This window comes from Arachis hypogaea, chromosome 7 (assembly GCF_003086295.3).
Source record: "Arachis hypogaea cultivar Tifrunner chromosome 7, arahy.Tifrunner.gnm2.J5K5, whole genome shotgun sequence".
NCBI classification, from domain to species: domain Eukaryota; kingdom Viridiplantae; phylum Streptophyta; class Magnoliopsida; order Fabales; family Fabaceae; genus Arachis; species Arachis hypogaea.
In genome coordinates, this window is record NC_092042.1 from 61,627,895 (window position 1) to 61,643,080 (window position 15,186).

Genomic DNA, 15,186 nt, shown 5'->3' on the forward strand with positions numbered 1-15,186 from the left:
TTGATAATTATTGATATCCTGACTAAGATTTACAAGATAACCATAGCTTGCTTCAAGCCGACAATCTCCGTGGGATCGACCCTTACTCACGTAAGGTATTACTTGGACGACCCAGTGCACTTGCTGGTTAGTTGTGCGGGGTTGCAAAAGTGTGATTGCAATTTCGTGCACCAACCCTTCCTAGCCATAGCAAAAGCTGTGATTGATGTGGACAGAGGAGAGTTAGTCCTTCGATTGAATGAAGACTACCTTGTGTTTAAGGCTCAAGGATCTCCCTCCACAACCATGGAGAGGAAGCATGAAAAGTTTCTCTCAATACAGAGTCAACTAAAGCCCCCACATTTAAACTCTAAGTTTGGTGTTGGGAGGCCTCAACCATGCTCTGAATATCTGTGAAGCTCCATGAGAGCTCACTGTCAAGCTATTGACATTAAAGAAGCACTTATTGGGAGGCAACCTAATTTTTATTTATCTATGTTAAATTTCCATTTTTCATTGTTATTTTATGTTTTCTTTAGGTTGATGATCATGTGGAGTCACAAAAACAACTAAAAAATCAAAGCAAATTCAAAAACAGCATTAAAAACAGCACACTCTAGAGGAGGAGCTTACTGGCGTTTAAACGCCAGTAAGGGTAGCAGAATGGGCGTTAAACGCCCAGTCTGGCACCATTATGGGTGTTTAACGCCAAAAATGGGCACAAGACTGGCGTTTAAACGCCATAAAAGGAAGAAAACTTGGCGTTTAATGCTAGAAATGGGCTGCAACCTGGCGTTTAATGCCAGGATTAGCACTCAGAGGGCGTTTACACGCCAGAACGGTGCAGGGATGAGAAATCCTTAACACCTCAGGATCTGTGGACCCCACAGGATCCCCACCTACCTCAACTCACTCTCTCTCTTCTTCACACATTCCAATAACACCCTTCTCCAAATACTCTTCACCAATCACCTCCACCCACTCTTCCCCAAAAACCCCACCCACCTCACCATTCAAATTCAAATCCTTTCCCTCCCAAACCCAACCCCTAATACACGAACCCTACCCTCTCTTTCCACTCCTATATAAACCTTCATCCATCCTTCAAATTCACACATCACAAACACTTCTTCTCCCCCTTGGCTGAACCAATCCCAACTCTTCGTCTCCTTCATTTCTTCTTCTTCTTCGTCCTTCTTTCTTCTTTTGCTCGAGGATGAGCAAACCTTTTAAGTTTGGTATGGAAAAAGCATTGCTTTTTGTGTTTCCATAACCATTTATGGCACCTAAGGCCGGAGAAACCTCTAGAAAGAGGAAAGGGAAGGCAAAAAGTTTCCACCTCCTAGTCATGGGAGATGGAGAGATTCATCTCAAAGGTTCATCAAGACCACTTCTATCAAGTTGTGGCCAAGAAGAGTGTGAACCCTGAGGTCCCTTTCATGCTCAAAAGGAATGAGTATCCGGAGATCCGACATGAGATTCAAAAAAAGAGGTTGGGAAGTTCTCACCAACCCCATTCAACAAGTTGGAATCATAATGGTTCAAGAGTTCTATGCTAATGCATGGATCACCAAGAACCATGATCAAAGTGTGAACCTGAACCCAAAGAATTGGCTTACCATGGTTCGGGAGAAATACTTAGATTTCAATATGGAAAATGTAAGATTGGCATTCAACTTGCCAATAATGCAAGGGGATGCACGCCCCTACACTAGAAGGGTCAACTTTGATCAAAGGTTGGACCAAGTTCTCATGGACATATGTGTGGAAAGAGCTCAGTGGAAAAGAAAATCCAAAGGCAAGCCAGTTCAATTGAGAAGGCATGACCTTAAACCTGTGGCTAGAGGATGGTTGGAATTCATCCAACGCTCCATCATTCCTACTAGCAACCGGTCTGAAGTAACTGTGGATTGGGCTATCATGATCCATAGTATCATGATTGGAGAGGAAGTGGAAGTTCATGAGATCATACCTCTAGAACTATACAAGGTTGCTGACAAACCTTCCACTTTAGCAAGGTTAGCCTTCCCTCATCTCATCTGTCACCTATGTAATTTAGCTGGAATTGTCATATAGAAAGACATCCTCATTGAAGAGGACAAGCCCATCACTAAAAAGAGGATGGAGCAAATAAGAGAGCCCACTCATGGACCTCAACAAGAGCATGAGGAAGTCCCTCATCAAGAAATTCCTGAGATGCCTCAAGGGATGCATTTTTCTCCACACAACTATTGGGAGCAACTCAACACCTCTTTGGGAGATTTAAGTTCCAATATAGAGCAACTAAGGATGGAGCACCAAGAGCACTCCATTATTCTCCATGAAATTAGAGAGGATCAGATAGCCATGAGGGAAGAGCAACAAAGGCAAGGAAGAGACATAGAGAAGCTCAAGCGTTCCATTGGATCTTCAAGAGGAAGAACTAGCCGCCATCACTAAGGTGGACCTGTTCTTTGATTTCCTTGTTCTTATCTTTCTATTTTTTGATTTTTATGCTTTATGTGTTATCTATGTTTGTGTCTTCATTTCATGATCATTAGTGTCTAGTGTCTATGTCTTAAAGCTATGAATAATTCCATGAATCCTTCACATTTCTTAAATGAAAAATGTTCCTAATTACAAAAGAATAAGAAGTACATGAATTTCAAATTTTATCTTGAAATTAGTTTAATTATTTTGAAGTTGTGGCAATACTTTTTGTTATCTGAATGAATGCTTGAACAGTGCATATTTTTGATAGTGAAGTTTATGAATGTTAAATTTGTTGGCTCTTGAAAGAATGATAAACAAAGAGAAATGTTATTGATAATCTGAAAAATCATGAAATTGATTCTTGAAGCAAGAAAAAGCAGTGAATAACAAAGCTTGCGAAAAAAATTACGAAAAAGAAAAAGAAAGAAAAAGAAAAAGCAAGCAGAAAAAGCCAATAGCCCTTTAAACCAAAAGGCAAGGGTAAAAGGGATCCAAGGCTTTGAGCATTAATGGATAGGAGGGCCCAAAGGAATAAAATTCTGGCCTAAGCGGCTAAATCAAGTTGTCCCTAACCATGTGCTTGTGGCATGAAGGTCCAAGTGGAAAGCTTGAGACTGAGTGGTTAAAGTCGTGATCCAAAGCAAAAAGAGTGTGCTTAAGAACTCTGGACACCTCTAACTGGGGACTCTAGCAAAGTTGAGTCACAATCTAAAACGGTTCACCCAGTTATGTGTCTATGGCATTTATGTATCCGGTGGTAATAGTGGAAAACAAAGTGCTTAGGGCCACGGCCAAGACTCATAAAGTAGCTGTGTTTAAGAATCAACGTACAGAACTAGGAGAATCAATAACACTATCTAAATTCTGAGTTCCTAATGGATGCCAATCATTCTGAACTTCAAAGGATAAAGTGAGATGCCAAAATTGTTCAGAAGCAAAAAGCTACTAGTCCCGCTCATCTAATTGGAGCTAAGCTTCATTGATGTTTTGGAGTTCATTGTATATTCTCTTCTTTTTATTTTATTTTTTTCAGTTGCTTGGGGACAAGCAACAAGTTAAGTTTGGTGTTGTGATGAGCGAATAATTTATACGCTTTTTGGCATTGTTTTTAGGTAGTTTTTAGTATGATTTAGTTAGTTTTTAGTATATAATTATTAGTTTTTATGGCAAAATTACATTTCTGGACTTTACTATGAGTTTGTGTGTTTTTTGTGATTTCAGGTATTTTCTGGCTGAAATTGAGGGACATGAGCAAAAATCTGATTCAGAGGCTGAAAAAAGACTGCAGATGCTGTTGGATTCTGACCTCCCTGCACTCGAAATGGATTTTCTGGAGTTACGGAAGCCCAATTAGGGTGCTCTCAATTGCGTTAGAAAATAGACATCTGGACTTTCCAGAAATATATAATAGTCCATACTTTGCCCGAGTTTTGATAATGCAAATTGGTATTTTAACACCAACTTTCTACCCTTTTCTGGCGTTAAACGCTAGAACTGGCATAAAAGCTGGTGTTTAACTCCAAGAAAAGCCTATGCACGTGAAAGCTTCAACGCTCAGCCCAAGCACACACCAAGTGGGCCCCAGAAGTGGATTTCTGCATCATTTAGTTATTTCTGTAAACCCTAGGTTACTACTTCATTATAAATATGACCTTTTACTATTGTATTTTTATCTGGAGATCTTTAGACCATGTTGGAGACTATCTTTGTATCACTGTTGATCTCTTGATCACGCTTAGGGGGATGGCCATTCGGCCATACCTGGACCTTCATCACTTATGTATTTTCAACGGTGGAGTTTCTACACCTCATAGATTAAGGTGTGGAGCTCTGCTGTTCCTCATGAATTAATGCAATTACTACTATTTTCTATTCAATTCAAGCTTATTTTTGTTCTAAGATGTTCATTCGCACTTTAACATGATGAATGTGATGATCAAGTGACACTCATCACCATTCTCACTTATGAACGCGTGCCTGACAACAACTTCCGTTCTACCTGAAAACAAGCTTGAATGCATATCTCTTGGCCTCCTGGTCCACGACGCATGGTTGCCTCTCTTGACAATAGAGCCTTCCATTCTGTGAGATCAGAGTCTTCGTGGTATAAGCTAGAATCAATTGGCAGCATTCTTGAGATCCGAAAAGTCTAAACCTTGTCTGTGGTATTCCGAGTAGGATCTGGGATGGGATGACTGTGATAAGCTTCAAACTCGCGAGTGCTGGGCGCAGTGACGATGCGCAAAAGGATCATTGGATCTTATTCCAACACAAGTGAGAATTGACAGATGATTAGCCCTACGTAACCCGTAGCCGGACCATTTTCACTGAGAGGACGGACGGTAGCCATTGACAACGGTAATCCCCCAACATACAGCTTACCATGGAAAGGAGTACGCATGACTGGATGAAAGCAGTAGGAAAGCAGGGATTCAAAAGGAACAAAGCATCTCCATACGCTTATCTAAAATTCCTACCAATGGATTACATAAGTATCTTTATCCTATTTTATGTTTTATCTGTCTTTTAATTATCAAAACCCCATAACCATTTGAATCTGCCTGACTGAGATTTACAAGATGACCGTAGCTTGCTTCAAGCCGACAATCTCCATGGGATCGACCCTTACTCACGTAAGGTATTACTTGGACGACCCAGTGCACTTGCTGGTCAGCTACGCGGAGTTGTGAAAAAAGTGTGTGAGATCACGATTTCGCGTACCAATTATTAAAATAAATTAATAAGAAAAGTCAATCCGGAAAATTGATGACTCTGAAGCCTTAATTGTTTTCTCCATATTTTATTCCCAACTTATTTATTGCCTGTCTTCTGATATTCTAAGTTTCCTGTCTAATGTTTTTTGAACACTCAATACCATTTTCTGTTTGTCTAACTAAGTAAATCACTTAACCATTGTTGCTTAGTCCATCAATCCTCGTGGGATCGACCTTCATTCACTTGAGGTACTACTTGGTATGACCCGGTGCACTTGATATATTGCTTGAAAAATTGAGTTTAATATTATCTGCATTCTAATTCCGAATGACAGTAACATTCTTCTGATTCAAAGGATAGTGAAATGCCAAACCTATTCAGGATTGCAGTTGTAAACCCCACTTCAAGAAGAGACATGAGTTTAATTGAACTCTCACTCTCATGCAAATTCACATCCTAATCTTATATTAGTTTTGGTTGCTTGAGGACAAGTAACAATTCAAGTTTGGTGTTGTGATGCATGAGCATCTTTCCTATCTTTTCCTAGTGAATTTGCATTTAAATTGTTGAGTTTAATTAAGATTTAATTATCTTTTAGCCACTATGGATGCTACTTTGAGTTCTGTGCAATTATGTTTATTTTAGGTAGCATTTGGCTGGATCTGATGGAGTTTCTGCAGAAAAAGAGAAGAAGGCGAATGATGTTGTTAACCCTGACCTCTCTGTACTCAAACCTGAATAACTCGAGCTACAGAGGTCCAATGGACGTCTTTCTAAAAACGTTGAAAAGTTAACTTCTAGAGCTTTCCAACGATATATAATAGTCTATACTTATCTTCCATCAACTCTGCCAAGGCTGCGCCTAAACAACAACAACACGCAACATTTGCTCTCCTCCAAGTAAGGCGTATTGCCTCCTCTTCAGTCCAAGTAAGGCGCCTTGTGTGGTGAACAGCATGAAGTTAGGCGCAGCTCTTAACCAAGTTAGGCATTGGATCCAGTGAAGCCAAGTGGTCCCCACGTTACAAGGCGCGGATTATTTAATTAATTCTGATTTAAATTTAAATTTTATTTTAAAATAGGAAAAGATATTATTTAAATTTTAGAAAATAGATTTTAAATTAATTAGGATTAGATATAAAAAGAAGAAACTTTTCTTCTGGGGATTATTCCATCTCATCCCAAAATTTCACAGTTTACCAGAATCCTAGTTTTCACTCTTTTCCATGAGCAACTAAACCTCCACTGTTAAAGTTAGGAGCTCTGTCTATTGTATGGATTGATTATGTTCCTTGTTTTTTTCTATTTTAATTGATGTACTGATTTATATTTCAAGATTTGTTTTCGTTTTTTATTTTATGAAATTGGATGGAACGGAAGTATGACCCTCTTTCTAATTGAGTTCTTGTATAATTTGGAAAAGCTCTTTACTTGAACAACAACTTGAAAATATATTCTCCTAAATTTCTAATTATCTGGATTTAACGGGATACGTGACATATAATCCTCTTATATTTGGATAATTAGGATTTTGTGGCATAATAACTAGAATTAAACTTCACCCTCTAATTGGAATTAATTGACCAAGGAATTGGCGGTTGATGAATTTTAGAGGAGACTAAAAAGGTCTAAGGAATTAGGGTTTAGTCACATATAGTTTTCCATGAAGTAATTCTTACATGATTAAAATAAAAGAATAAGAAAAGCCAATTCGAAAAATAGATAACTCTGAAGCCTTAACTACTTTCTCCATATTTTATTCCCAACTTATTTATTACCTGTCTTCTGATATTCTAAGTTTCCTGTCTAATGCTTTTTGAACTCTCAACACCATTTTCTGTTTGTCTAACTAAGTAAATCACTTAACCATTGTTGCTTAGTCCATCAATCCTCGTGGGATCGACCCTCATTAACTTGAGGTACTACTTGGTACGACTCGGTGCACTTGTCGATTAGTTTGTGGTTGTAAATTTCGCACCAAACACATAATAATCAGGACTCGGCCCCACGTTACTAAAAATCATATTCATTAACCAAACCCAAAAATACTAACGCAAGGATTTTCGAAACATACTCACCGAAATAACAAAATGAGGCAGCTGCGATTCCAAACTGACCTAGAAACAGCTCCGATAACGGCCAGAAGCTCTGGTGGATCAACTATAATAACCACGCAGCATCAAAACCTTCTTGAATTCCAAAAAAACTGAAATCAAACTTAAAACTCTTACTGGCGGTGGAACTTAGTGGCAGCAGAGGCATTCCTGGCGGTAGAGGCTCGGCCCAGAGCTCCGGCGGTGGTCCCAGAAGTCTCAGAACCACTCCCGGCGGTCAGAAACATAGAGACGTAGCTTCCTTCTCCGGCAGCGACACCTGCGACAGCAGGAGCAGCGGTGGCTGGTGCAAGTCTCCCCTCTCTATGCTCCCGTGCTTTCTCTCCCTCTTACTCTGTGTGGCTGGACAGCCTTCTTGACGGTACAGCGACGGCGACTCCACACGCGGCGGTGACAGCGACGGCTTCGCCTCCCTCCATGCGCCTCAATCTCCCATCAGTCTCTCTCTCACCCATCGTGGCTCTTTCTCCGACGGCGGATCGGCGGCTCTGTGGTGATGGTGTGGCAGGATGCCATGGTGGCTGAGCGCGGCGGTACATCCACACGCGATTGTGACACTGGCGGCAATAGCTTCCCCTGGCTACGATGAAGACGGCATGCCTGTAGCGGCTGCGCGACGCGACAGGGACTGGGCGGTGATGATTAGATTTTTGATGGTTTAGAATTTCACTAATGAAATCTCGTTGTAAAGTATAGTTCCTAAACCAAACAATAATCCTTTCATACAAAAAGTTGTTTGTCACTAGTACAAACCCCTAAAATTTATAAATCGAAGTATTGGACCTCGGGTCGTTCTCCCTAGGAATTGTAATGAAGTGTCTTGTTATTGGTTGTGAGTTATTTTGGGGTTTTGATAAGAGGCATGGAAGATAAATGGCAAGAAAGTAGACTAACAACTATAGAAGGCTCTTGGTAAGGTGTGAGAACTAGAAGTCCTATCCTAGTTATCCTTCTCAATTGTGATGAGAATTATTCATTGCTACCACTTAGTTAACCTCTAACCATGGAGGAAAGTCAAGTGGATGAATCAATTTGATTCCTCAAGTCCTAATCAACTCCTAAAGGAATGACTAGCTTTAGAGGCAGTCAAATCAATTAGCAATCTCTCCAATTATCAATCAACAAGGGAATTAGATAACTCAAGAGTCACCAATTACTCTACCTAGGCCAAGAGGAACAAAACCTACACTAAAATCCAACCAAGCATTTCATCAAACACTTGGAAGGCACAAAAGAAAAGCATAGTAAATTGAGAACAAGAATAGAATCTAACAACAATTATTGCAAAGAATTAACAACAACAATCAAGGAAATCACAATTATCATGAATTACCTCAAATTGCATTATTGAAAGAAAACAAAGAAACAACAATCTATCCAAAACAAAATGAAGAATTACAATTATTAAAGCACATAACTAGAAAGAGGAAGAGGGGAAGATTAAGAGTTGATAAAAGAAAAGTGAATCAAAGCATGAATTAAACATTAGATCTAAGAAGAGAGATTAACCTAAACCTAATCCTAATTCTAGAGAGAAGTGGGAGCTTCTCTCTCTAAAACTACTCTAAAACTAAAACTATGACTAATGGTAATGAACTCATTCCTTTCCCCCTTCAATCCTTGATTCTTTTATTCCTTTCTATCAGCAATTGGCGCCAAAATGGGTTCAGAAACCCTTCCAAATCGCCAGGCACGTGTTGCTTTAATGAAGTCATGTGCCGACTGCGACGCGTGCGCGCACGGTACGCGTGCGCGCCCCTGGCCGATTCTGCAATGTGCGCGCGAGCGCCTTGTGCACGTGCGCGTGCTTCGCTGATTTCACTTCTTTGACTTTTCATGCTTCTCTCCACTTGTATGCTTCCTTCTTTGCTCCCCTTGATCTATGCCTAGCCTATTTCAATCCTGGAATTACTAGCAAACACATCAAGGCATCTTATGGAATCAAAGAGGAATTAGAATTCATCAAAATAAGGCTTAAAAAGCATGTTTTTACACTTAAGCACAAATACGAGAGAGATTACAAAACCATGCTAATTCATAGGTTAAATGCGAGAAAAGGTCGTCAAAATACTCTAAATTCAATACAAGATAAACCGTCAAATTGGGGTTTATCAGGCGGCTCCTCCAGTATCAGGTCTTCTCCCTCCTCCTCTCGATTACAGAGGCGCGACTCATGGCTCTGTGGACGGAACGACCATGGTGGCGCGGATTGGGTAGCAGCAGCAACGCGGCCTCCTTCCGTAATCCCATTCTGCTTCGTTTTTCCTTCTTTATTGCAGCGTTGTTGCTGCTTCTGGGTGTGTTGTGTGCTGCTGCTGAGAGTAAAGAAGAGGGGTTGGGGGTGTGGCGGCTGAGGGTTAGAGATTAGGGTTTTATTATTTTGAAAATTAGGGATAAAGGTAATTCGGTAATTTCAAATAAAACTGGGAATAATATAGTAATTGAAACTCAAATTAAATCCAACACTAATTATATATATAGAAAAATACTATTTGCTCATCAATTTTACAAATTATTTTCAATAAAATGTTTAAATCCAAAAATTAGAAATAATTTACTTAATCTCTTCATTTTCCAAAACAGCAGTATTAATATATTAAAATATTAATTATTTAGTCAAAATCATATAAAATCCTTATTATTTCACAACTACCAACTTTGTAATTTAAATATAGAAAATAATCCAATAATCGTAAAATTGGATAATAAATCTTAATTTATTTCAAATTCAACTAATCAAAACTTGCTTTAATTATCTTTAATAAAATAATTTTTGAAATTAAATTTATAAATAACTATATAATTTGAGACTTGATCGTAATAAGACTTTTCAAAAATTTTGGATCTTACACTTTTTTCTTTAGTTTTCAAATATGTTATTTATTTTATTTATTTAGAATAATAACTAAATTTATTATAATTGTAGTATAGCTATCTTTAAACTATATATTAGTATTATTGATATATTTTTAAGACTATTGACATATTATTAGTATATATAATAAATCCTATTTATCATTTAGAAAATTTATGATTTGACAGTTTTTTTTTCACACCTAATAATTACTGTCTATGATCCTATCAATAGTATCACCTATAATAAATTATATGAAAAGAAAATATGAAAAATAAAGACAAAAATTATAAGGCTATAAAAAATCTCATCTAAATTTGACAAGAACAAAACGACTTACTTAAAAATAGTTCTAATAGATGATAAAATTAGTTGATTCTTTTACTAATTTTTTTTAAGTAATGGTAAGTTCAATATATAAATAGAGTTTAATTTTGATGTATTGAAAGTATAAAGTGTTTTACATAGTTATGCATTCACATCCGTTCTTTTGGATAACCATTGTAATACCATAACTATCAAAATGTCATGCTTCTGTCTGCGCCACTCTGATAGCTCGGGTATTACGACGACTTTTAAAAATATTTAATACTAAAATATGAGCCTGTTTAAAACTCCACCGAATATTTAAAACTTCTATCCATACGTTACAGTACTGATTACAATTCTTACAAATAATACATAAATATATACACATCATAGCAATATACAAACTTCACATATCAAAACTCCTATCCCTCTCGTAAAAATTGCTAGAAATAAAGACGAGGAAAAAGTAAAAACTAAGATAATATAAAATAACATCGAATAAATAGAAAATGAATATAACTCTTCTAAAGCTCCGTCGCCCATATCCTGAAAAGGAAAAAATTTGTAGGGGAGTGAGAACATCGTCCTTGAAAGGGTTCTCACTATAGGATTACAAAATTACTATAATAAGATACGAGAATAAAACCGGTTTTAAAGTATAGTGATTAATAACCGCCTTATGCTTCTTTTCAAAACCAAAGATTTAATATTCAAAATCCGAAATCCTTTCTAAAAGGGAAAGCTGTTAATTTCTCAAAAATCTAAAAGCCTTATTAAATTTTTGTCCTAGACAGCGTGAATGACCAAACTGTTCCAAGCATAGGTTCATTAAGTCTATGCTGAACCAGTTTAGTTTTTCATACTTTTGTAAACCAGAAGCACAAACTAAACACAGCTTTCAGTCCATCTCATAATCAACCACGGCCCTAGGCCCAAGCAACTCAATCAACAACCAATTCATCACAATCCAACCAATTTTCAGTCACAAACACAAGTACGAAGGTTCAAACACAATCAAGCAGTTATATCAAGTAGGGCAATTAGCAATTAAACATAACTATTCAAATAGGCAAACCAATTACAATATGCACACCCTAACAATGTCATATAAACGCATATGATGCATGCCTGTCTTACTGGCCATGAGCTCACGCGTCGGTTATGTTACCAGACCCGACTCGGATAAACGGGATTAAACCACCATCCTTATTCGTAGGTTCCACAAACAAGCCGGACTAAACTACCATCCTTGCCCGGAACATGCAAGCGGGATTTAAACCACCGTCCTTGCCAAATAATTTATCAATATATGAGCAGGACAAAACCACCATCCTCACTGCAGGTGGGACAAAACCACCATCCCTGCATAACGGTTTACGCACTGAGCAAGCAGGACTATACCACCATCCTTGCCAGGCCTCATCATATTCTCAGTAACACCCACAGACAATCAAACTTAAAATCTTATTTCAAAAATCATTATTGGCCCACTTTCAAATCACAAATATATTCAGTTCACATTTTGCCAAGAACCACTTTGCTTAAGTAAATTTTCTTTTCAAAACTTTCAAACAACTTCATAACCAAGCCAAATTCCAAATCTCTTCTGAAAGAATCAAAATCCCTCATTTTCAAATCATTCACTCCATCACTTCAAAATCAAGAGTTATCAATCAACAACCTTGGCAAAGACTAAAGACTCTAGGGAAGAATAACCTGGCTCATTTTTTAAATTCCTTAGAAATCCTCGGAATCATAGTTACTTAAGTTGAAATCAATTAAAATGAAGATTTAAAATCAAAACCAAAGCATGTAAACCAAAAGTTTCGAACCAGTTTCAAAACCAAAATTATTTAAGCCCAAAGACCAATTTCTTTTCATTCTTATATCGGAAAATTTCCCAAAGGCTCGGATTTGTTTAGTTAAAATTTAAAGAATACTTCAAAAACAATACAAAATTAAGTAATCAAAGTTCAATTTCCTTCAAAATCCGCTAAAACTCCTCCAAAGGTACTTCTTTGACCAAACTTCAAAACATAGGTCCCCCTCATGTTTAAATCAAACTTAAAACATAAACTTTCCTTAAATGATTGAACTTGGATCACCTTTTTCTTAATAAATCAAGAACCAAGGGAGAATCCAATCCTTTTCTAAATAATATTTTAAAAACAAAATCTTGAATTTCATAAAAATTTGGCAGCATCACCCCTAAAACTTGGACTTTGCCACCCGTTTCGAGTCCCAACCAAACCATTATGTAGCCCCCTCCACGGGTTCAAAACCAAACCAGTTTAAAATCAGACTAATTTCGAAAATTCATATCCTTTTCATAATTCAAGAAATCAGATCCAAACTCAATTCATTTTCAATGAACCAAACTCGTTTCCAAAATTGTAATGAAATATTTCAGCAACTGACCATATAACCAAATCAAACTACAATCCAATCCAAACCACAAATAACATTCATCCCAAACCAGCCCAGCAATACATAAGGCTTATACAACCATTAAAAGTACATTTATCACATTTATATCCATTTATAACAACTCCAAATCGTAAAATTAAGTTCTTTGGAAAAGCCCCTACCTCGATTAGTCGCAAGTTGCATAATTAAACCCATTAAATCCTTATTCTCATGTTAATCGGCAGCAACCGCAAAAATTCTATCAACCACATATCTGACATAATTTAGAATTAACACGGAATGGATATTGAGTGATATTAGAACATAATTGATAATAGAGTATTGCGATAAACAAGAACGGAACCGAATAATCTTACCACGAGAATAGAACGATACAATAGCAACTTCCAAATTGACCGGACAGCAGCTCCGATAGCAGCCGAAAGCTCTGATGGTTCAGCAGTAACCTTAATTTTGACATGAAATCATCAGAACTCAATCCTTCGATACCAACAGCTTAGAATCTTAACAACTTATATCGGAATACTGAATTCAAAGATTCCGAAAACAAAAATGCTTACCAAGAAGATGGCGGCTCCGACACTCAGGAGAACAAAACCTGGCATAAATGAACCAGAGCCGGAACCCAAATTGGAGTGGGATGGGATTTAGCAACTGTAGGGGCATCCTCTAGCAGCGGCAGCTGTGATTTTCTGGTGCTGTTCAGTGAGTAGGGCAGAATAGTGGCGGCAACTTCCACCACCGTCACCTCTCCTCCTCCGGTAATAAACTCCCGCAGTGAAGACGGCCGAGCTCCGCTCCAATATGGCAGATCTGAAGACGATGACTCGCAGTGGTTGTAGCAGCGTTTAAGCTTCAACAACGGCGTGGATGGACCCTCGACGGCCATGGTTGCTCTGCGTGAAGTTGATGGTGTGAACGGCGGCGACCCTCCGCGGACCTGAAGCTGACGGTGCGAACGGCGGCAACCCTCCGTGGACCCTCTCTTTCTCGGTCGCATCTTTCTTTCATGACGGCACAGCTGGCCGCAGTGAGGACAAACGGCGGCGACGGGGTTGATGGGCTCGACGACGATGACCAGGAATGGCAGCTCCCTGGATGACGGCAGCGGCATGAGCAGCAGAACGCCATGGCAGCGGCAAGCTCCTCCTCCCCGGCGCTCTTCCTTCCTCACGGATCTCCCCCTTCTCTCTTCCCCTTCTCCCTTTTTCTTGTTCCAGCTTCCTTTTCCTTTGTTTCTTTCTTTCCGTGGTTTGTTGGGTGAGGAGTAATAGCTGAGGGTGGGTGGCGGTGGTAGAGAGCTAGGGTTTGTGTAGATTATTAGGGTTTTGGGTAGTTTAGAAAATCTAAATAAAAAAATAGGATAATAATGTAGTTTTATAAAATAAATGAAAAGATAGAATAATAATAAAACAAATTACTAAAAATATTTTTTAATTATCAATCTTTAAATAATTAATTTAATTTCTTGGTTAAATACCATTTTAGTAAAAATTGAAGATAAATAAATTAATTTTTCTTTATTTGTAAAACAAAATTAAAAATCTAAATATTTAAAAGTAAGGCACAAAAAATTCACCATTTTTAATTATAAGAACTCTAAATAATAAATAAGAATTTACTCCACATATATATAAAAATATCTAAAAATATAATTTTAAATAAATATAATAAATCATAAATAATTTTTAATAACTTTTAAAAATTTGAGGTCTTACAACTATTTACGCGATCAATGTGAAAGGCATTTATTTTTATTGATGTGTCATTATGTAATTAGATGTAGTGTAAAACTACTTTACACTGTCATTGTATTAAAATTAAATTCTTATAAATATTTGTCGTTCATATTTTATGTTAATTTTATAAGTACACTATTTCATAAGTCAAAGACAATTCTTTTTAATAGCTTTGTAAATGCTAATAGCTTTTATATTTAATTTGTTTTGCAGTACAATAAATTAAAATTCATTGTTCAATCAATAATTATTTGACAAAAATATTTGAGAATGAATAAGTAGAAAGGAAGGTTTATGTCTTCTCAAATTTTAAGATTGAGAAATCAAGAGGAATATATCTTTCGAATGTACACACGTGCAAAATATCTTTTAAGAAGGATTCACGTATAGTACATACGGTCGATGATCATCTGGATAATCATTTAAATTTGCTTGCCCATGCTGATATATTGAAACAAATAAATAAACGATTCTACTTATTTGGTACGTAGTTAATTTATATTAACCCACACAATTATTTTTCTTTTAATTTTAAGTTTTGCCAAAAAATAGTATAATAGCATCATTTTATTGATAA

General features: G+C 37.3%; 1 long non-coding RNA gene across 1 annotated transcript; it reads right to left on the reverse strand.

Moving 5' to 3' along the window:
- Positions 1-10,733: 10,733 nt before the first annotated feature.
- Positions 10,734-14,218, reverse strand: LOC112703216 (uncharacterized). The gene is made up of 4 exons (XR_003154516.3): positions 13,431-14,218; positions 13,227-13,316; positions 13,032-13,123; positions 10,734-10,989 (listed from the first exon to the last, which is right to left on the reverse strand). It is a non-coding gene; the product is annotated as an uncharacterized lncRNA (long non-coding RNA).
- Positions 14,219-15,186: the final 968 nt, after the last annotated feature.